The sequence below is a fragment of the Pseudophryne corroboree genome, unplaced genomic scaffold (genome assembly GCF_028390025.1).
Source record: "Pseudophryne corroboree isolate aPseCor3 unplaced genomic scaffold, aPseCor3.hap2 scaffold_648, whole genome shotgun sequence".
Classification (NCBI taxonomy): domain Eukaryota; kingdom Metazoa; phylum Chordata; class Amphibia; order Anura; family Myobatrachidae; genus Pseudophryne; species Pseudophryne corroboree.
In genome coordinates, this window is record NW_026970237.1 from 276,891 (window position 1) to 295,815 (window position 18,925).

Sequence of the window (18,925 nt, forward strand, 5' to 3'; positions counted from 1 at the left end):
GAACTCTCATCTGGGGACAACAACTGCAGGGAGAACACATATTTTCAGATGAACATGGGAGGGCAGAAGGCTGCCTAATACTGAAGCACCCCCAAACAACAAACCAAATGCAACAACTAGTGCAAGCATTCCTGGGGGAAGGCCAGCAGCAGATGGATTTGCATATGGTGATGTCATCCAAGCAGTGGGTCAAAGTTGGCTTCAACCCTCATCTGCATATGAATAGAGAAGAGGGGCGTGCAGGGCATGGCGGCCTTTTGCGGCGCTTGGATGACCCCTAGTTCGCATTAAACACCTCCACCCTCCTTCGGTGTGGGGCTCATGTTGGCTATGCCCCAGCCCCTGAAGCATTCAAGCTGATTTCTTGCAGCAGCTGGGCACTGTAACAGCTCCAGAGCTGCTCTGTAAGGCAAGTAAAAGGGTGTGGGCCCTGCAGCACTACCTGTAGTTCGCATTGTGCGTTGGAAGGCACAAAGTAAGCAGACGGGAGGAGAAGTCAGGATAGTGCACAACGGTATAGAAGGGAGGGGCTCAAGAAAAAAGAAGTGGAAACAGACAGCAAACTAGGCTGGAGAGAGACCCGAGACAAAGAGATCTGAATTATATGAGAGCCGAACAGGGGAAACACAAATTATGCAGTCAAGTTTCCCACATTTGGGGAAATCACAGGGGCAGCACACCCAGAGTGCAATGGGTGATCCTTGCCCTGGGAGAAGCAGCTTCATGATCATAGTATCTCACCTGGCAGGTAAGTAGGAGTTGGGCTAGAGCTGGGGAGGGTCGCTGCTCGGGCACCCCCCTGTCAAGTGAAGGAGATCCAACTGAGGCAGCACAAGGGAACTCTCGAAAGAAGAACAAGGCTAGAGGAAGATCTGAGACAAAGAAATCTGACTTTTACCAGAGCTGACCAGAGGAAAGCACAAACACAGTCCCCCACTACCACAAATAATGCAGTCGAGTTTCCCACATTTGGGGAAATCACAGGGGTCAGCATACCCAGAATGCAATGAATGAACCTCACCCTGGGAGAACAGTCTTCATGACCATGGTATCTCCTATGCAAAATAAGTATGATTTGGGATAGGGCTGGGGAGGGCCGCTGCTCAGGCACATCTCTGTCAAGTAAAGGAGATTCAACTGAGGCAGCACAAGGGAACTCTCATCTGGGGACAACAACTGCAGGGAGAACACATATTTTCAGATGAACATGGGAGGGCAGAAGGCTGCCTAATACTGATGCACCCCCAAACAACAAACCAAATGCAACAACTAGTACAAGCATTCCTGGGGGAAGGTCTGCAGAAGACGGATTTGCATACGGTGATGTCATCCAAGCAGTGGGCCAAAGTTGGCTGGAACCCTCATCTGCATATGAAAAGAGAAAAGGGGTATGCAGGGCATGGCGGCCTTTTGCGGCGATTGGATGACCCCTAGTTCGCATTAAACACCCCCACCCTCCTTCGGTGTGGGGCTCATGTTGGCCATGCCCCAGCCCCTGAAGCATTCAAGCTGATTTCTTGCAGCAGCTGGGCACTGTAACAGCTCCAGAGCTGCTCTGTAAGGCAAGTAAAAGGGTGTGGGCCCTGCAGCACTACCTGTAGTTCGCATTGTGCGTTGGAAGGCACAAAGTAAGCAGACGGGAGGAGAAGTCAGGATAGTGCACAACGGTATAGAAGGGAGGGGCTCAAGAAAAAAGAAGTGGAAACAGACAGCAAACTAGGCTGGAGAGAGACCTGAGACAAAGAGATCTGAATTATATGAGAGCCGACCAGGGGTAACACAAATTACGCAGTCAAGCTTCACACATTTGGGGAAATCGCAGGATCAGCACACCCAGAGTGCAATGGGTGATCCTTGCCCTGGGAGAAGCACCTACATGATCATAGTATCTCACCTGGCAGGTAAGTAGGAGTTGGGCTAGAGCTGGGGAGGGTCGCTGCTCGGGCACCCCCCTGTCAAGTGAAGGAGATCCAACTGAGGCAGCACAAGGAAACTCTCGAAAGAAGAACAAGGCTAGAGGAAGATCTGAGACAAAGAAATCTGACTTTTACCAGAGCTGACCAGAGGAAAGAACAAACACAGTCCCCCACTACCACAAATAATGCAGTCGAGTTTCCCACATTTGTGGAAATCACAGGGGTCAGCATACCCAGAATGCAATGAATGAACCTCACCCTGGGAGAACAATCTTCATGACCATGGTATCTCATATGCAAAATAAGTATGATTTGGGATAGGGCTGGGGAGGGCCGCTGCTCAGGCACATCTCTGTCAAGTAAAGGAGATTCAACTGAGGCAGCACAAGGGAACTCTCACCTGGGGACAACAACTGCAGGGAGAACACATATTTTCAGATGAACATGGGAGGGCAGAAGGCTACCTAATACTGAAGCACCCCCAAACAACAAACAAAATGCAACAACTAGTGCAAGCATTCCTGGGGGAAGGCCTGCAGCAGATGGATTTGCATATGGTGATGTCATCCAAGCAGTTGGTCAAAGTTGGCTTCAACCCTCGTCTGCATATGAAAAGAGAAAAGGGGCGTGCAGGGCATGGCAGCCTTTTGCGGCGCTTGGATGACCCCTAGTTCGCATTAAACACCTCCACCCTCCTTCGGTGTGGGGCTCATGTTGGCTATGCCCCAGCCCCTGAAGCATTCAAGCTGATTTCTTGCAGCAGCTGGGCACTGTAACAGCTCAAGAGCTGCTCTGTAAGGCAAATAAAAGTGTGTGGGACCTGCAGCACTACCTGTAGTTCGCATTGTGCGTTGGAAGGCACAAAGTAAGCAGACGGGAGAAGTCAGGATAGTGCGCAAGGGCATAGAAGGGAGCGGCTCAAGAAAAGAGAAGTGGAAACAGACAGCAAACTAGGCTGGAGAGAGACCTGAGACAAAGAGATCTGAATTATATGAGAGCTGACCAGGGGAAACACAAATTATGCAGTCAAGTTTCCCACATTTGGGGAAATCGCAGGAGCAGCACACCCAGAGTGCAATGGGTGATCCTTGCCCTGGGAGAAGCAACTTCATGATCATAGTATCTCACCTGGCAGGTAAGTAGGAGTTGGGCTAGAGCTGGGGAGGGTCGCTGCTCGGGCACCCCCCTGTCAAGTGAAGGAGATCCAACTGAGGCAGCACAAGGGAACTCTCGAAAGAAGAACAAGGCTAGAGGAAGATCTGAGACAAAGAAATCTGACTTTTACCAGAGCTGACCAGAGGAAAGCACAAACACAGTCCCTCACTACCACAAATAATGCAGTCCAGTTTCCCACATTTGGGGAAATCACAGGGGTCAGCATACCCAGAATGCAATGAATGAACCTCACCCTGGGAGAACAATCTTCATGACCATGGTATCTCCTATGCAAAATAAGTATGATTTGGGATAGAGCTGGGGAGGGCCGCTGCTCAGGCACATCTCTGTCAAGTAAAGGAGATTCAACTGAGGCAGCACAAGGGAACTCTCATCTGGGGACAACAACTGCAGGGAGAACACATATTTTCAGATGAACATGGGAGGGCAGAAGGCTGCCTAATACTAAAGCACCCCCAAACAACAAACCAAATGCAACAACTAGTGCAAGCATTCCTGGGGGAAGGCCAGCAGCAGATGGATTTGCATATGGTGATGTCATCCAAGCAGTGGGTCAAAGTTGGCTTCAACCCTCATCTGCATATGAATAGAGAAGAGGGGCGTGCAGGGCATGGCGGCCTTTTGCGGCGCTTGGATGACCCCTAGTTCGCATTAAACACCTCCACCCTCCTTCGGTGTGGGGCTCATGTTGGCTATGCCCCAGCCCCTGAAGCATTCAAGCTGATTTCTTGCAGCAGCTGGGCACTGTAACAGCTCCAGAGCTGCTCTGTAAGGCAAGTAAAAGAGTGTGGGCCCTGCAGCACTACCTGTAGTTCGCATTGTGCGTTGGAAGGCACAAAGTAAGCAGACGGGAGGAGAAGTCAGGATAGTGCACAACGGTATAGAAGGGAGGGGCTCAAGAAAAAAGAAGTGGAAACAGACAGCAAACTAGGCTGGAGAGAGACCTGAGACAAAGAGATCTGAATTATATGAGAGCCGACCAGGGGTAACACAAATTACGCAGTCAAGCTTCACACATTTGGGGAAATCGCAGGATCAGCACACCCAGAGTGCAATGGGTGATCCTTGCCCTGGGAGAAGCACCTACATGATCATAGTATCTCACCTGGCAGGTAAGTAGGAGTTGGGCTAGAGCTGGGGAGGGTCGCTGCTCGGGCACCCCCCTGTCAAGTGAAGGAGATCCAACTGAGGCAGCACAAGGAAACTCTCGAAAGAAGAACAAGGCTAGAGGAAGATCTGAGACAAAGAAATCTGACTTTTACCAGAGCTGACCAGAGGAAAGAACAAACACAGTCCCCCACTACCACAAATAATGCAGTCGAGTTTCCCACATTTGTGGAAATCACAGGGGTCAGCATACCCAGAATGCAATGAATGAACCTCACCCTGGGAGAACAATCTTCATGACCATGGTATCTCATATGCAAAATAAGTATGATTTGGGATAGGGCTGGGGAGGGCCGCTGCTCAGGCACATCTCTGTCAAGTAAAGGAGATTCAACTGAGGCAGCACAAGGGAACTCTCATCTGGGGACAACAACTGCAGGGAGAACACATATTTTCAGATGAACATGGGAGGGCAGAAGGCTACCTAATACTGAAGCACCCCCAAACAACAAACAAAATGCAACAACTAGTGCAAGCATTCCTTGGGGAAGGCCTGCAGCAGATGGATTTGCATATGGTGATGTCATCCAAGCAGTGGGTCAAAGTTGGCTTCAACCCTCGTCTGCATATGAAAAGAGAAAAGGGGCGTGCAGGGCATGGCGGCCTTTTGCGGCGCTTGGATGACCCCTAGTTCGCATTAAACACCTCCACCCTCCTTCGGTGTGGGGCTCATGTTGGCTATGCCCCAGCCCCTGAAGCATTCAAGCTGATTTCTTGCAGCAGCTGGGCACTGTAAAAGCTCCAGAGCTGCTCTGTAAGGCAAATAAAAGTGTGTGGGACCTGCAGCACTACCTGTAGTTCGCATTGTGCGTTGGAAGGCACAAAGTAAGCAGACGGGAGAAGTCAGGATAGTGCGCAAGGGCATAGAAGGGAGCGGCTCAAGAAAAGAGAAGTGGAAACAGACAGCAAACTAGGCTGGAGAGAGACCTGAGACAAAGAGATCTGAATTATATGAGAGCTGACCAGGGGAAACACAAATTATGCAGTCAAGTTTCCCACATTTGGGGAAATCGCAGGAGCAGCACACCCAGAGTGCAATGGGTGATCCTTGCCCTGGGAGAAGCAACTTCATGATCATAGTATCTCACCTGGCAGGTAAGTAGGAATTGGGCTAGAGCTGGGGAGGGTCGCTGCTCGGGCACCCCCCTGTCAAGTGAAGGAGATCCAACTGAGGCAGCACAAGGGAACTCTCGAAAGAAGAACAAGGCTAGAGGAAGATCTGAGACAAAGAAATCTGACTTTTACCAGAGCTGACCAGAGGAAAGCACAAACACAGTCCCTCACTACCACAAATAATGCAGTCCAGTTTCCCACATTTGGGGAAATCACAGGGGTCAGCATACCCAGAATGCAATGAATGAACCTCACCCTGGGAGAACAATCTTCATGACCATGGTATCTCCTATGCAAAATAAGTATGATTTGGGATAGAGCTGGGGAGGGCCGCTGCTCAGGCACATCTCTGTCAAGTAAAGGAGATTCAACTGAGGCAGCACAAGGGAATTCTCATCTGGGGACAACAACTGCAGGGAGAACACATATTTTCAGATGAACATGGGAGGGCAGAAGGCTGCCTAATACTGAAGCACCCCCAAACAACAAACCAAATGCAACAACTAGTGCAAGCATTCCTGGGGGAAGGCCAGCAGCAGAAGGATTTGCATATGGTGATGTCATCCAAGCAGTGGGTCAAAGTTGGCTTCAACCCTCATCTGCATATGAATAGAGAAGAGGGGCGTGCAGGGCATGGCGGCCTTTTGCGGCGCTTGGATGACCCCTAGTTCGCATTAAACACCTCCACCCTCCTTCGGTGTGGGGCTCATGTTGGCTATGCCCCAGCCCCTGAAGCATTCAAGCTGATTTCTTGCAGCAGCTGGGCACTGTAACAGCTCCAGAGCTGCTCTGTAAGGCAAGTAAAAGGGTGTGGGCCCTGCAGCACTACCTGTAGTTCGCATTGTGCGTTGGAAGGCACAAAGTAAGCAGACGGTAGAAGTCAGGATAGTGCGCAAGGGCATAGAAGGGAGCGGCTCAAGAAAAGAAAAGTGGAAACAGACAGCAAACTAGGCTGGAGAGAGACCTGAGACAAAGACATCTGAATTATACGAGAGCCGACCAGGGGAAACACAAATTATGCAGTCAAGTTTCCCACATTTGGGGAAATCACAGGGGCAGCACACCCAGAGTGCAATGGGTGAGCCTTGCCCTGGGAGAAGCACCTACATGATCATAGTATCTCACCTGGCAGGTAAGTAGGAGTTGGGCTAGAGCTGGGGAGGGTCGCTGCTCGGGCACCCCCCTGTCAAGTGAAGGAGATCCAACTGAGGCAGCACAAGGGAACTCTCGAAAGAAGAACAAGGCTAGAGGAAGATCTGAGACAAAGAAATCTGACTTTTACCAGAGCTGACCAGAGGAAAGCACAAACACAGTCCCCCACTACCACAAATAATGCAGTCGAGTTTCCAACATTTGGGGAAATCACAGGGGTCAGCATACCCAGAATGCAATGAATAAACCTCACCCTGGGAGAACAATCTTCATGACCATGGTATCTCCTATGCAAAATAAGTATGATTTGGGGAGGGCCGCTGCTCATGCACATCTCTGTCAAGTAAATGCGATTCAACTGAGGCAGCACAAGGGAACTCTCATCTGGGGACAACAACTCCAGGGAGAACACAAATTTTCAGATGAACATGGGAGGGCAGAAGGCTGCCTAATACTGAAGCACCCCCAAACAACAAACCAAATGCAACAACTAGTGCAAGCATTCCTGGGGGAAGGCCTGCAGCAGATGGATTTGCATATGGTGATGTCATCCAAGCAGTGAGTCAAAGTTGGCTTCAACCCTCGTCTGCATATGAAAAGAGAAAAGGGGCGTGCAGGGCATGGCGGCCTTTTGCGGCGCTTGGATGACCCCTAGTTCGCATTAAACGCCTCCACCCTCCTTCGGTGTGGGGCTCATGTTGGCTATGCCCCAGCCCCTGAAGCATTCAAGCTGATTTCTTGCAGCAGCTGGGCACTGTAACAGCTCCAGAGCTGCTCTGTAAGGCAAGTAAAAGGGTGTGGGCCCTGCAGCACTACCTGTAGTTCGCATTGTGCGTTGGAAGGCACAAATTAAGCAGACGGGAGAAGTCAGGATAGTGCGCAAGGGCATAGAAGGGAGCGGCTCAAGAAAAGAGAAGTAGAAACAGACAGCAAACTAGGCTGGAGAGAGACCTGAGACAAAGAGATCTGAATTATACGAGAGCCGACCAGGGGAAACACAAATTATGCAGTCAAGTTTGCCACATTTGGAATAATCACAGGAGCAGCACACCCAGAGTGCAATGAGTGAGCCTTGCCCTGGGAGAAGCACCTTCATGATCATAGTATATCACCTGGCAGGTAAGTAGGAGTTGGGCTAGAGCTGGGGAGGGTCGCTGCTCGGGCACCCCCCTGTCAAGTGAAGGAGATCCAACTGAGGCAGCACAAGGAATCTCTCGAAAGAAGAACAACGCTAGAGGAAGATCTGAGACAAATAAATCTGACTTTTACCAGAGCTGACCAGAGGAAAGAACAAACACAGTCCCCCACTACCACAAATAATGCAGTCGAGTTTCCCACATTTGGGGAAATCATACGGGTCAGCATACCCAGAATGCAATGAATGAACCTCACCCTGGGAGAACAATCTTCATGACCATGGTATCTCCTATGCAAAATAAGTATGATTTGGGATAGGGCTGGGGAGGGCCGCTGCTCAGGCACATCTCTGTCAAGTAAAGGAGATTCAACTGAGGCAGCACAAGGGAACTCTCATCTGGGGACAACAACTGCAGGGAGAACACATTTTCAGATGAACATGGGAGGGCAGAAGGCTACCTAATACTGAAGCACCCCCAAACAACAAACCAAATGCAACAACTAGTGCAAGCATTACTGGGGGAAGGCCTGCAGCAGATGGATTTGCATATGGTGATGTCATCCAAGCAGTGGGTCAAAGTTGGCTTCAACCCTCGTCTGCATATGAAAAGAGAAAAGGGGCGTGCAGGGCATGGCAGCATTTTTCGGCGCTTGGATGACCCCTAGTTCGCATTAAACACCTCCACCCTCCTTCGGTGTGGGGCTTATGTTGGCTATGTCCCAGCCCCGAAGCATTCAAGCTGATTTCTTGCAGCAGCTGGGCACTGTAACAGCTCCAGAGCTGCTCTGTAAGGCAAGTAAAAGGGTGTGGGCCCTGCAGCACTACCTGTAGTTTGCATTGTTCATTGTAAGGCACTAAGTAAGCAGACGGGAGGAGAAGTCAGGATAGTGCACAAGGGTATAGAATGGAGGGGCTCAAGAAAAAAGAAGTGGAAACAGACAGCAAACTAGGCTGGAGAGAGACCTGAGACAAAGAGATCTGAATTATATGAGAGCTGACCAGGGGAAACACAAATTATGCAGTCAAGTTTCCCACATTTGGGGAAATTGCAGGAGCAGCACACCCAGAGTGCAATGGGTGAAACTTTCCCTGGGAGAAGCACCTTCGTGATCATAGTATCTCACCTCGCAGGTAAGTAGGATTTGGGATAGAGCTGGGGAGGGTCGCTGCTCGGGCACCCCCCTGTCAAGTGAAGGAGATCCAACTGAGGCAGCACAAGGAAACTCTCGATAGAAGAACAAGGCTAGAGGAAGATCTGAGACAAATAAATCTGACTTTTACCAGAGGAAAGAACAAACACAGTCCCCCACTACCACAAATAATGCAGTCGAGTTTCCCACATTTGGGGAAATCATAGGGGTCAGCATACCCAGAATGCAATGAATGAACCTCACCCTGGGAGAACAATCTTCATGACCATGGTATCTCCTATGCAAAATAAGTATGATTTGGGATAGGGCTGGGGAGGGCCGCTGCTCAGGCACATCTCTGTCAAGTAAAGGAGATTCAACTGAGGCAGCACAAGGGAACTCTCATCTGGGGACAACAACTGCAGGGAGAACACATATTTTCAGATGAACATGGTAGGGCAGAAGGCTGCCTAATACTGAAGCACCCCCAAACAACAAACCAAATGCAACAACTAGTGCAAGCATTCCTGGGGGAAGGCCTGCAGCAGATGGATTTGCATATGGTGATGTCATCCAAGCAGTGGGTCAAAGTTGGCTTCAACCCTCGTCTGCATATGAAAAGAGAAAAGGGGCGTGCAGGGCATGGCGGCCTTTTGCGGCGCTTGGATGACCCCTAGTTCGCATTAAACACCTCCACCCTCCTTCGGTGTGGGGCTATGCCCCAGCCCCTGAAGCATTCAAGCTGATTTCTTGCAGCAGCTGGGCACTGTAACAGCTCCAGAGCTGCTCTGTAAGGCAAGTAAAAGGGTGTGGGCCCTGCAGCACTACCTGTAGTTTGCATTGTGCGTTGGAAGGCACAAAGTAAGCAGACGAGAGAAGTCAGGATAGTGCGCAAGGGCATAGAAGGGAGCAACTCAAGAAAAGAGAAGTGGAAACAGACAGCAAACTAGGCTGGAGAGAGACCTGAGACAAAGAGATCTGAATTATACGAGAGCCGACCAGGGGAAACACAAATTATGCTGTCAAGTGTCCAACATTTGGGGAAACCGCAGGAGCAGCACACCCAGAGTGCAATGGGTGAGCCTTGCCCTGGGAGAAGCACCTTCATGATCATAGTATCTCACCTGGCAGGTAAGTAGGAGTTGGGCTAGAGCTGGGGAGGGTCGCTGCTCGGGCACCCCCCTGTCAAGTGAAGGAGATCCAACTGAGGCAGCACATGGAAACTCTCGAAAGAAGAACAAGGCTAGAGGAAGATCTGAGACAAATAAATCTGACTTTTACCAGAGCTGACCAGAGGAAAGCACAAACACAGTCCCCCACTACCACAAATAATGCAGTCGAGTTCCCACATTTGGTGAAATCACAGGGGTCAGCATACCCAGAATGCAATGAATGAACCTCACCCTGGGAGAACAATCTTCATGACCATGGTATCTCCTATGCAAAATAAGTATGATTTGGGATAGGGCTGGGAAGGGCCGCTGCTCAGGCACATCTCTGTCAAGAATTTATAAAGTCTATACATATATATAACCAAATGTCAATATATATATATATATAGAACCCAGCGCTCCTATCAAAACTTATCTATTTCACCAATTTGTTGCTTATTTAATCTTTATACATCTATTAATTTTCACCATATATTATAAAATGCTGCTCCCATAGGTAGTACTGTTCTACCAATAATAAACCAAATTTTAAAGATAATCACACTTGTTATCAAGGGAGCGCAAAAAATAAAATATACAAGCTCTTTATTTTTAAAAAATATATATAGACAGAAGAAACCCATATTCAATAAAATACAATGGAGTCAACATATATAGGCACCACTATCCATATCTAAATGTAATCAGGATCTATTTCATATTGCCCTTGATGAAAACGGAATGTTTATTAAAGTGTCGAAAAAATCCTCCTGGATACAGCTGTTGTTATTTAATCGTTACTTTCCAATTGTAATTGATACATTAAATTCCTTCTTGTGGATGAACAGCAACAGTTGTAACCAACGCCTCTTATTTACTGCAGTTAAAGTTCATATGTAACTCACGTGAGTAATGAAAGAAAACAGGGGGAGAGCGCTGTGATGGTTGGTGAAACACAGCGGTATGCTACGACCCCCGTTAACCGTGGCTGGATCTTATTGGCACTCGCGGTCGGGATATTTCTCCCTGCCGTGGGGTAGAGACCTCCTTTTGCTCGGTCTCAAATTGCTTTTTCCCCTTCACCGCTGCCTTTACATCAGACGTCCGCCATGATGTAGCTCGTTCATGAACGGGCTTATATCTCAGCAATCAGAGTGTCCGGTAATCACCTTTCTTACGCGTTTCTCCGCTGTTATCCAAGAGCGGTTTCGTCAGAGGATACATCAGCAGCCTAGCAGGCTCTTTTTAAAATGCACCGGACCAATAGCATTACTAATTAGTTGATTGGATACATACATGTACTAATTGGATGCATACATGTAATGACTCACATATGGAACAACTTTCTAATTGCAATTGCACATATAAAGGCATTTCATAATATAAAAATAAGCAACATGGTGATTAAAAATAATAATAAAATAAGCAACAAGGTGGTTTAAAAAATAACAGAAAATATATAATCTATATACAGATTAACCTATAATCTTTCAATCAATACCTCATATCTATAATCACATATACATAATTCAGAGACTCAGCACTAAGGATCCCCATTTACTTAGATAAAACCTTTTAGGGTAACATAAATCCATGCCACTACTAAAGCAGTTCTTGTGGCGCAGGGGAAACATCACCTGCACTCTATGCAGCTAGTCCCATGTTCGAATCCAACCCGCTCAGCTTAACATCCATATTATTTATTTACTTTTAATGGGATCATTCGATCAATTCATTTTTACCTTTAATTTTTGTTAATATTATTTCTATATTTCATTATTTTAACCCCTGGAATAATTACATTGCTGTTTAAACAACAAAAAGAATTGAAGAAAAAATAAATATTAAACAGACAATTTAAGGATTCGAAGATTTAAAGATTTGAAGATTTTAAAATTTAAAACAGGGAGGGGGGGAGGGAGGGGGGCCTTTTGGGAGAATGAGGGGAAAAAAATAAAAGTAGAAAAAAAAAATATATATATAGAACCAAGAGAAAGTGTAAAAAGAGGATGGAGGAAGAAATCTGATGTTCATCATTACTAGTGGATTTTACTAAAGAACTTTAAAGGAACACACACAACAGGATTATACAGTTTCATCCTAAGAGGAAAGCTGTTTCCAAAATAGCTACTTCTAATAATTTTGTTTATTTATTAAACATACAATAAATGGATATTCAATAAATAATATATTAGGTAAATCAATAGATAAAATCTTCAGAGACTGCCAATGTTGTTCCGTTCGATGCTCTCATTCAGACCATCAGGTGTAAGGGTACCCAATGAAAAAATCCAAAATGCCTCCCTTGTCAAGTAAAGGAGATTCAACTGAGGCAGCACAAGGGAACTCTCATCTGGGGACAACAACTGCAGGGAGAACACATATTTTCAGATGAACATGGGAGGGCAGAAGGCTGCCTAATACTGAAGCACCCCCAAACAACAAACCAAATGCAACAACTAGTACAAGCATTCCTGGGGGAAGGCCTGCAGCAGATGGATTTGCATATGGTGATGTCATCCAAGCAGTGGGTCAAAGTTGGCTTCAACCCTCGTCTGCATATGAAAAGAGAAAAGGGGCGTGCAGGGCATGGCGGCCTTTTGCGGCGCTTGGATGACCCCTAGTTCGCATTAAACACCTCCACCCTACTTCGGTGTGGGGCTCATGTTGGCTATGCCCCAGCCCCTGAAGCATTCAAGCTGATTACTTGCAGCTGGGCACTGTAATAGCTCCAGAGCTGCTCTGTAAGGCAACTAAAAGGGTGTGGGCCCTGCAGCACTACCTGTAGTTCGCATTGTGCGTTGGAAGGCACAAAGTAAGCAGACGGGAGAAGTCAAGATAGTGCGCAAGGGCATAGAAGGGAGTGGCTCAAGAAAAGAGAAGTGTAAACAGACAGCAAACTAGGCTGGAGAGAGACATGAGACAAAGAGATCTGAATTATACGAGAGCCGACCAGGGGAAACACAAATTTTGCAGTCAAGTTTCCCACATTAGGGGAAATCACAGGGGCAGCACACCCAGAGTGCAATGGGTGAGCCTTGCCCTGGGAGTAGCACCTACATGATCATAGTATCTCACCTGGCAGGTAAGTAGGAGTTGGGCTAGAGCTGGGGAGGGTCGCTGCTCGGGCACCCCCCTGTCAAGTGAAGGAGATCCAACTGAGGCAGCACAAGGGAACTCTCGAAAGAAGAACAAGGCTAGAGGAAGATCTGAGACAAAGAAATCTGACTTTTACCAGAGCTGACCAGAGGAAAGCACAAACACAGTCCCCCACTACCACAAATAATGCTGTCAAGTTTACCACATTTGGGGAAATAACAGGGGTCAGCATACCCAGAATGCAATGAATGAACCTCACCCTGGGAGAACAATCTTCATGACCATGGTATCTCCTATGCAAAATAAGTATGATTTGGGATAGGGCTGGAGAGGGCCGCTGCTCAGGCACATCTCTGTCAAGTAAAGGAGATTCAACTGAGGCAGCACAAGGGAACTCTCATCTGGGGACAACAACTGCAGGAGGTACACATATTTTCAGATGAACATGGGAGGGCAGAACGCTGCCTAATATGGAAGCACCCCCAAACAACAAACCAAATGCATCAACTAGTACAAGCATTCCTGGGGAAGGCCTGCAGCAGATGGATTTGCATATGGTGATGTCATCCAAGCAGTGGGTCAAAGTTGGCTTCAACCCTCGTCTGCATATGAAAAGAGAAAATTGGCATGCAGGGCATGGCGGCCTTTTGCGGTGCTTGGATGACCCCTAGTTCGCATTAAACACCTCCACCCTCCTTCGGTGTGGGGCTCATGATGGCTATGCCCCAGCCCCTGAAGCATTCAAGCTGATTTCTTGCAGCAGCTGGGCACTGTAACAGCTCCAGAGCTGCTCTGTAAGGCAAGAAAAAGGGTGTGGGCCCTGCAGCACTACCTGTAGTTTGCATTGTGCGTTGGAAGGCACAAAGTAAGCAGACGGGAGAAGTCATGATAGTGCGCAAGGGCATAGAAGGGAGCAACTCAAGAAAAGAGAAGTGGAAACAGACTGCAAACTACGCTGGAGAGAGACCTGAGACAAAGAGATCTGAATTATACGAGAGCCGACCAGGTGAAACACAAATTTTGCAGTCAAGTTTCCCACATTTGGGGAAATCACAGGGGCAGCACACCCAGAGTGCAATGGGTGAGCCTTGCCCTGGGAGTATCACCTACATGATCATAGTATCTCACCTGGCAGGTAAGTAGGAGTTGGGCTAGAGCTGGGGAGGGTCGCTGCTCGGGCACCCCCCTGTCAAGTGAAGGAGATCCAACTGAGGCAGCACAAGGGAACTCTCGAAAGAAGAACAAGGCTAGAGGAAGATCTGAGACAAAGAAATCTGACTTTTACCAGAGCTGACCAGAGGAAAGCACAAACACAGTCCCCCACTACCACAAATAATGCAGTCGAGTTTCCAACATTTGGGGAAATCACAGAGGTCAGCATACACAGAATGCAATGAATGAACCTCACCCTGGGAGAACAATCTTCATGACCATGGTATCTCCTATGCAAAATAAGTATGATTTGGGATAGGGCTGGGGAGGGCCGCTGCTCAGGCACATCTCTGTCAAGTAAAGGCGATTCAACTGAGGCAGCACAAGGGAACTCTCATCTGGGGACAACAACTGCAGGGAGAACACATATTTTCAGATGAACATGGGAGGGCAGAAGGCTGCCTAATACTGAAGCACCCCAAACAACAAACCAAATGCAACAACTAGTGCAAGCATTCCTGGGGAAGGCCTGCAGCAGATGGATTTGCATATGGTGATGTCATCCAAGCAGTGGGTCAAAGTTGGCTTCAACCCTCGTCTGCATATGAAAAGAAAAAAGGGATGTGCAGGGCATGGCGGCCTTTTGCGGCGCTTGGATGACCCCTAATTCGCATTAAACATCTCCACCCTCCTTCGGTGTGGGGATCATGTTGGCTATGCCCCAGCCCCTGAAGCATTCAAGCTGATTTCTTGCAGCAGCTGGGCACTGTAACAGCTCCAGAGCTGCTCTGTAAAGCATGTAAAAGGGTGTGGGCCCTGCAGCACTACCTGTAGTTTGCATTGTGCGTTGGAAGGCACAAAGTAAGCAGACAGGAGAGGTCAGAATAGTGTGCAAGGGCATAGAAGGGAGCGGCTCAAGAAAAGAGAAGTGGAAACAGACAGCAAACTAGGCTGGAGAGAGACCTGAGACAAAGAGATCTGAATTATACGAGAGCCGACCAGGGGAAACACAAATTATGCAGTCAAGTTTCCCACATTTGGGGAAATCACAGGGGCAGCACACCCAGAGTGCAATGGGTGAGCCTTGCCCTGGGAGAAGCACCTACATGATCATAGTATCTCACCTGGCAGGTAAGTAGGAGTTGGGCTAGAGCTGGGGAGGGTCGCTGCTCGGGCACCCCCCTGTCAAGTGAAGGAGATCCAACTGAGGCAGCACAAGGGAACTCTCGAAAGAAGAACAAGGCTAGAGGAAGATCTGAGACAAAGAAATCTGACTTTTACCAGAGCTGACCAGAGGAGAGCACAAACACAGTCCCCCACTACCACAAATAATACAGTCAAGTTTCCCACATTTGGGGAAATCACAGGGGTCAGCATACCCAGAATGCAATGAATGAACCTCACCCTGGGAGAACAATCTTCATGACCATGGTATCTCCTATGCAAAATAAGTATGATTTGGGATAGGGCTGGGGAGGGCCGCTGCTCAGGCACATCTCTGTCAAGTAAAGAAGATTCAACTGAGGCAGCACAAGGGAACTCTCATCTGGGGACAACAACTGCATGGAGAACACATATTTTCAGATGAACATGGGAGGGCAGAAGGCTGCCTAATACTGAAGCACCCCCAAACAACAAACCAAATGCAACAACTAGTGCAAGCATTCCTGGGGGAAGGCCTGCAGCAGATGGATTTGCATATGGTGATGTCATCCAAGCAGTGGGTCAAAGTTGGCTTCAACCCTCGTCTGCATATGAAAAGATAAAAGGGGCATGCAGGGCATGGCGGCCTTTTGCGGCGCTTGGATGACCCCTAGTTCGCATTAAACACCTCCACCCTCCTTCGGTGTGGGGCTCATGTTGGCTATGCCCCAGCCCCTGAAGCATTCAAGCTGATTTCTTGCAGTAGCTGGGCACTGTAACAGCTCCAGAGCTGCTCTGTAAGGCAAGTAAAAGGGTGTGGGCCCTGCAGCACTACCTGTAGTTCGCATTGTGCGTTGCAAGGCACAAAGTAAGCAGATGGGAGAAGTCAGAATAGTGCGCAAGGGCATAGAAGGGAGCGGCTCAAGAAAAGAGAAGTGGAAACAGACAGCAAACTAGGCTGGAAAGATACCTGAGACAAAGAGATCTGAATTATACGAGAGCCGACCAGGGGAAACACAAATTATGCAGTCAAGTGTCCCACATTTGGGGAAATCGCAGGAGCAGCACACCCAGAGTGCAATGGGTGAGTCTTGCCCTGGGAGAAGCACCTTCATGATCATAGTATCTCACCTGGCAGGTAAGTAGGAGTTGGGCTAGAGCTGGGGGGGATCGCTGCTCAAGCACCCCCCTGTCAAGTGAAGGAGATCCAACTGAGGCAGCACAAGGGAACTCTCAAAAGAAGAATAAGACTAGAGGAAGAAATGAGACAAAGAAATCTGACTTTTACCAGAGCTGACCAGAGGAAAGCACAAACACAGTCCCCCACTACTACAAATCATGCAGTCAAGTTTCCCACATTTGGGGAAATCACAGGGGCAGCACACCCAGAGTGCAATGGGTGAGCCTTGCCCTGGGAGAAGCACCTACATGATCATAGTATCTCACCTGGCAGGTAAGTAGGAGTTGGGCTAGAGCTGGGGAGGGTCGCTGCTCGGGCACCCCCCTGTCAAGTGAAGGAGATCCAACTGAGGCAGCACAAGGGAACTCTCGAAAGAAGAACAAGGCTAGAGGAAGATCTGAGACAAAGAAATCTGACTTTTACCAGAGCTGACCAGAGGAAAGCACAAACACAGTCCCCCACTACCACAAATAATACAGTCAAGTTTCCCACATTTGGGGAAATCACAGGGGTCAGCATACCCAGAATGCAATGAATGAACCTCACCCTGGGAGAACAATCTTCATGACCATGGTATCTCCTATGCAAAATAAGTATGATTTGGGATAGGGCTGGGGAGGGCCGCTGCTCAGGCACATCTCTGTCAAGTAAAGAAGATTCAACTGAGGCAGCACAAGGGAACTCTCATCTGGGGACAACAACTGCATGGAGAACACATATTTTCAGATGAACATGGGAGGGCAGAAGGCTGCCTAATACTGAAGCACCCCCAAACAACAAACCAAATGCAACAACTAGTGCAAGCATTCCTGGGGGAAGGCCTGCAGCAGATGGATTTGCATATGGTGATGTCATCCAAGCAGTGGGTCAAAGTTGGCTTCAACCCTCGTCTGCATATGAAAAGATAAAAGGGGCGTGCAGGGCATGGCGGCCTTTTGCGGCGCTTGGATGACCCCTAGTTCGCATTAAACACCTCCACCCTCCTTCGGTGTGGGGCTCATGTTGGCTATGCCCCAGCCCCTGAAGCATTCAAGCTGATTTCTTGCAGTAGCTGGGCACTGTAACAGCTCCAGAGCTGCTCTGTAAGGCAAGTAAAAGGGTGTGGGCCCTGCAGCACTACCTGTAGTTCGCATTGTGCGTTGCAAGGCACAAAGTAAGCAGATGGGAGAAGTCAGAATAGTGCGCAAGGGCATAGAAGGGAGCGGCTCAAGAAAAGAGAAGTGGAAACAGACAGCAAACTAGGCTGGAAAGAGACCTGAGACAAAGAGATCTGAATTATACGAGAGCCGACCAGGGGAAACACAAATTATGCAGTCAAGTGTCCCACATTTGGGGAAATCGCAGGAGCAGCACACCCAGAGTGCAATGGGTGAGCCTTGCCCTGGGAGAAGCACCTTCATGATCATAGTATCTCACCTGGCAGGTAAGTAGGAGTTGGGCTAGAGCTGGGGGGGATCGCTGCTCAAGCACCCCCCTGTCAAGTGAAGGAGATCCAACTGAGGCAGCACAAGGGAACTCTCAAAAGAAGAATAAGACTAGAGGAAGAAATGAGACAAAGAAATCTGACTTTTAACAGAGCTGACCAGAGGAAAGCACAAACACAGTCCCCCACTACTACAAATCATGCAGTCAAGTTTCCCACATTTGGGGAAATCACAGGGGTCAGCATACCCAGAATGCAATGAATGAACCTCACCCTGGGAGAACAATCTTAATGACCATGGAATCTCCTATGCAAGATAAGTATGATTTGGGATAGGGCTGGAGAGGGCCGCTGCTCAGGCACATCTCTGTCAAGTAAAGGAGATTCAACTGAGGCAGCACAAGGGAACTCTCATCTGGGGACAACAACTGCAGGGAGAACACATATTTTCAGATGAACATGGGAGGGCAGAAGGCTGCCTAATACTGAAGCACCCCCAAACAACAAACCAAATGCAACAACTAGTGCAAGCATTCCTGGGGGAAGGCCTGCAGCAGATTGATTTGCATATGGTAATGCCATCCAAGCAGTGGGTCAAAGTTGGCTTTAACCCTCGTCTGCATATGAAAAGAGAAAAGGGGCGTGCAGGGCATGGCGGCCTTTTGCGGCGCTTGGATGACCCCTAGTTCGCATTAAACACCTCCACCCTCCTTCGGTGTGGGGCTCATGTTGGCTATGCCCCAGCCCCTGAAGCATTCAAGCTGATTTCTTGCAGCAGCTGGGCACTGTAACAGCTCCAGAGCTGCTCTGTAAGGCAAGAAAAAGGGTGTGGGCCCTGCAGCACTACCTGCAGTTTGCATTGTGCATTGGAAGGCACAAAGTAAGCAGACGGGAGAAGTCAGGATAGTGCGCAAGGGCATAGAAGGGAGCGGCTCAAGAAAAGAGAAGTGGAAACAGACAGCAAACTAGGCTGGAGAGCTCTTCT

The 18,925-nt window shown here is 48.5% G+C and overlaps 25 non-coding genes and 4 pseudogenes across 25 annotated transcripts; all 29 read right to left on the bottom strand.

The window, feature by feature from the left end:
- Positions 1–620: 620 nt before the first annotated feature.
- Positions 621–756, bottom strand: LOC135036493 (U1 spliceosomal RNA; annotated as a pseudogene).
- Positions 757–908: 152 nt separating this feature from the next.
- Positions 909–1,072, bottom strand: LOC135036522 (U1 spliceosomal RNA). Its single transcript, XR_010231240.1, has one exon. It is a non-coding gene; the product is annotated as a U1 spliceosomal RNA (small nuclear RNA).
- A 674-nt stretch (positions 1,073–1,746) lies between these two features.
- On the bottom strand, positions 1,747–1,909 carry LOC135036510 (U1 spliceosomal RNA). Its single transcript, XR_010231230.1, has one exon. It is a non-coding gene; the product is annotated as a U1 spliceosomal RNA (small nuclear RNA).
- A 152-nt stretch (positions 1,910–2,061) lies between these two features.
- Positions 2,062–2,225, bottom strand: LOC135036559 (U1 spliceosomal RNA). The gene has a single exon (XR_010231276.1). It is a non-coding gene; the product is annotated as a U1 spliceosomal RNA (small nuclear RNA).
- A 692-nt stretch (positions 2,226–2,917) lies between these two features.
- LOC135036484 (U1 spliceosomal RNA) lies at positions 2,918–3,059 on the bottom strand (annotated as a pseudogene).
- Positions 3,060–3,211: 152 nt separating this feature from the next.
- LOC135036541 (U1 spliceosomal RNA) lies at positions 3,212–3,375 on the bottom strand. Its single transcript, XR_010231258.1, has one exon. It is a non-coding gene; the product is annotated as a U1 spliceosomal RNA (small nuclear RNA).
- A 674-nt stretch (positions 3,376–4,049) lies between these two features.
- Positions 4,050–4,212, bottom strand: LOC135036511 (U1 spliceosomal RNA). Its single transcript, XR_010231231.1, has one exon. It is a non-coding gene; the product is annotated as a U1 spliceosomal RNA (small nuclear RNA).
- Positions 4,213–4,364: 152 nt separating this feature from the next.
- Positions 4,365–4,528, bottom strand: LOC135036560 (U1 spliceosomal RNA). Its single transcript, XR_010231277.1, has one exon. It is a non-coding gene; the product is annotated as a U1 spliceosomal RNA (small nuclear RNA).
- A 692-nt stretch (positions 4,529–5,220) lies between these two features.
- LOC135036485 (U1 spliceosomal RNA) lies at positions 5,221–5,362 on the bottom strand (annotated as a pseudogene).
- Positions 5,363–5,514: 152 nt separating this feature from the next.
- Positions 5,515–5,678, bottom strand: LOC135036542 (U1 spliceosomal RNA). The gene has a single exon (XR_010231259.1). It is a non-coding gene; the product is annotated as a U1 spliceosomal RNA (small nuclear RNA).
- A 671-nt stretch (positions 5,679–6,349) lies between these two features.
- LOC135036472 (U1 spliceosomal RNA) lies at positions 6,350–6,512 on the bottom strand. The gene has a single exon (XR_010231213.1). It is a non-coding gene; the product is annotated as a U1 spliceosomal RNA (small nuclear RNA).
- Positions 6,513–6,664: 152 nt separating this feature from the next.
- On the bottom strand, positions 6,665–6,828 carry LOC135036557 (U1 spliceosomal RNA). The gene has a single exon (XR_010231274.1). It is a non-coding gene; the product is annotated as a U1 spliceosomal RNA (small nuclear RNA).
- A 660-nt stretch (positions 6,829–7,488) lies between these two features.
- On the bottom strand, positions 7,489–7,651 carry LOC135036507 (U1 spliceosomal RNA). Its single transcript, XR_010231227.1, has one exon. It is a non-coding gene; the product is annotated as a U1 spliceosomal RNA (small nuclear RNA).
- A 152-nt stretch (positions 7,652–7,803) lies between these two features.
- On the bottom strand, positions 7,804–7,967 carry LOC135036551 (U1 spliceosomal RNA). The gene has a single exon (XR_010231268.1). It is a non-coding gene; the product is annotated as a U1 spliceosomal RNA (small nuclear RNA).
- Positions 7,968–8,659: 692 nt separating this feature from the next.
- LOC135036495 (U1 spliceosomal RNA) lies at positions 8,660–8,801 on the bottom strand (annotated as a pseudogene).
- Positions 8,802–8,943: 142 nt separating this feature from the next.
- Positions 8,944–9,107, bottom strand: LOC135036523 (U1 spliceosomal RNA). The gene has a single exon (XR_010231241.1). It is a non-coding gene; the product is annotated as a U1 spliceosomal RNA (small nuclear RNA).
- Positions 9,108–9,768: 661 nt separating this feature from the next.
- On the bottom strand, positions 9,769–9,931 carry LOC135036503 (U1 spliceosomal RNA). Its single transcript, XR_010231225.1, has one exon. It is a non-coding gene; the product is annotated as a U1 spliceosomal RNA (small nuclear RNA).
- A 152-nt stretch (positions 9,932–10,083) lies between these two features.
- On the bottom strand, positions 10,084–10,246 carry LOC135036528 (U1 spliceosomal RNA). Its single transcript, XR_010231246.1, has one exon. It is a non-coding gene; the product is annotated as a U1 spliceosomal RNA (small nuclear RNA).
- Positions 10,247–12,873: 2,627 nt separating this feature from the next.
- LOC135036491 (U1 spliceosomal RNA) lies at positions 12,874–13,036 on the bottom strand. The gene has a single exon (XR_010231220.1). It is a non-coding gene; the product is annotated as a U1 spliceosomal RNA (small nuclear RNA).
- A 152-nt stretch (positions 13,037–13,188) lies between these two features.
- LOC135036549 (U1 spliceosomal RNA) lies at positions 13,189–13,352 on the bottom strand. Its single transcript, XR_010231266.1, has one exon. It is a non-coding gene; the product is annotated as a U1 spliceosomal RNA (small nuclear RNA).
- Positions 13,353–14,022: 670 nt separating this feature from the next.
- LOC135036487 (U1 spliceosomal RNA) lies at positions 14,023–14,185 on the bottom strand. The gene has a single exon (XR_010231216.1). It is a non-coding gene; the product is annotated as a U1 spliceosomal RNA (small nuclear RNA).
- Positions 14,186–14,337: 152 nt separating this feature from the next.
- LOC135036547 (U1 spliceosomal RNA) lies at positions 14,338–14,501 on the bottom strand. Its single transcript, XR_010231264.1, has one exon. It is a non-coding gene; the product is annotated as a U1 spliceosomal RNA (small nuclear RNA).
- Positions 14,502–15,170: 669 nt separating this feature from the next.
- LOC135036469 (U1 spliceosomal RNA) lies at positions 15,171–15,333 on the bottom strand. Its single transcript, XR_010231210.1, has one exon. It is a non-coding gene; the product is annotated as a U1 spliceosomal RNA (small nuclear RNA).
- A 152-nt stretch (positions 15,334–15,485) lies between these two features.
- Positions 15,486–15,649, bottom strand: LOC135036526 (U1 spliceosomal RNA). Its single transcript, XR_010231244.1, has one exon. It is a non-coding gene; the product is annotated as a U1 spliceosomal RNA (small nuclear RNA).
- Positions 15,650–16,320: 671 nt separating this feature from the next.
- On the bottom strand, positions 16,321–16,483 carry LOC135036474 (U1 spliceosomal RNA). Its single transcript, XR_010231214.1, has one exon. It is a non-coding gene; the product is annotated as a U1 spliceosomal RNA (small nuclear RNA).
- Positions 16,484–16,635: 152 nt separating this feature from the next.
- Positions 16,636–16,798, bottom strand: LOC135036534 (U1 spliceosomal RNA). Its single transcript, XR_010231251.1, has one exon. It is a non-coding gene; the product is annotated as a U1 spliceosomal RNA (small nuclear RNA).
- A 152-nt stretch (positions 16,799–16,950) lies between these two features.
- Positions 16,951–17,114, bottom strand: LOC135036525 (U1 spliceosomal RNA). Its single transcript, XR_010231243.1, has one exon. It is a non-coding gene; the product is annotated as a U1 spliceosomal RNA (small nuclear RNA).
- Positions 17,115–17,785: 671 nt separating this feature from the next.
- LOC135036464 (U1 spliceosomal RNA) lies at positions 17,786–17,948 on the bottom strand. Its single transcript, XR_010231205.1, has one exon. It is a non-coding gene; the product is annotated as a U1 spliceosomal RNA (small nuclear RNA).
- Positions 17,949–18,100: 152 nt separating this feature from the next.
- LOC135036544 (U1 spliceosomal RNA) lies at positions 18,101–18,264 on the bottom strand. Its single transcript, XR_010231261.1, has one exon. It is a non-coding gene; the product is annotated as a U1 spliceosomal RNA (small nuclear RNA).
- Between the last annotated feature and the right edge of the window lie 661 nt (positions 18,265–18,925).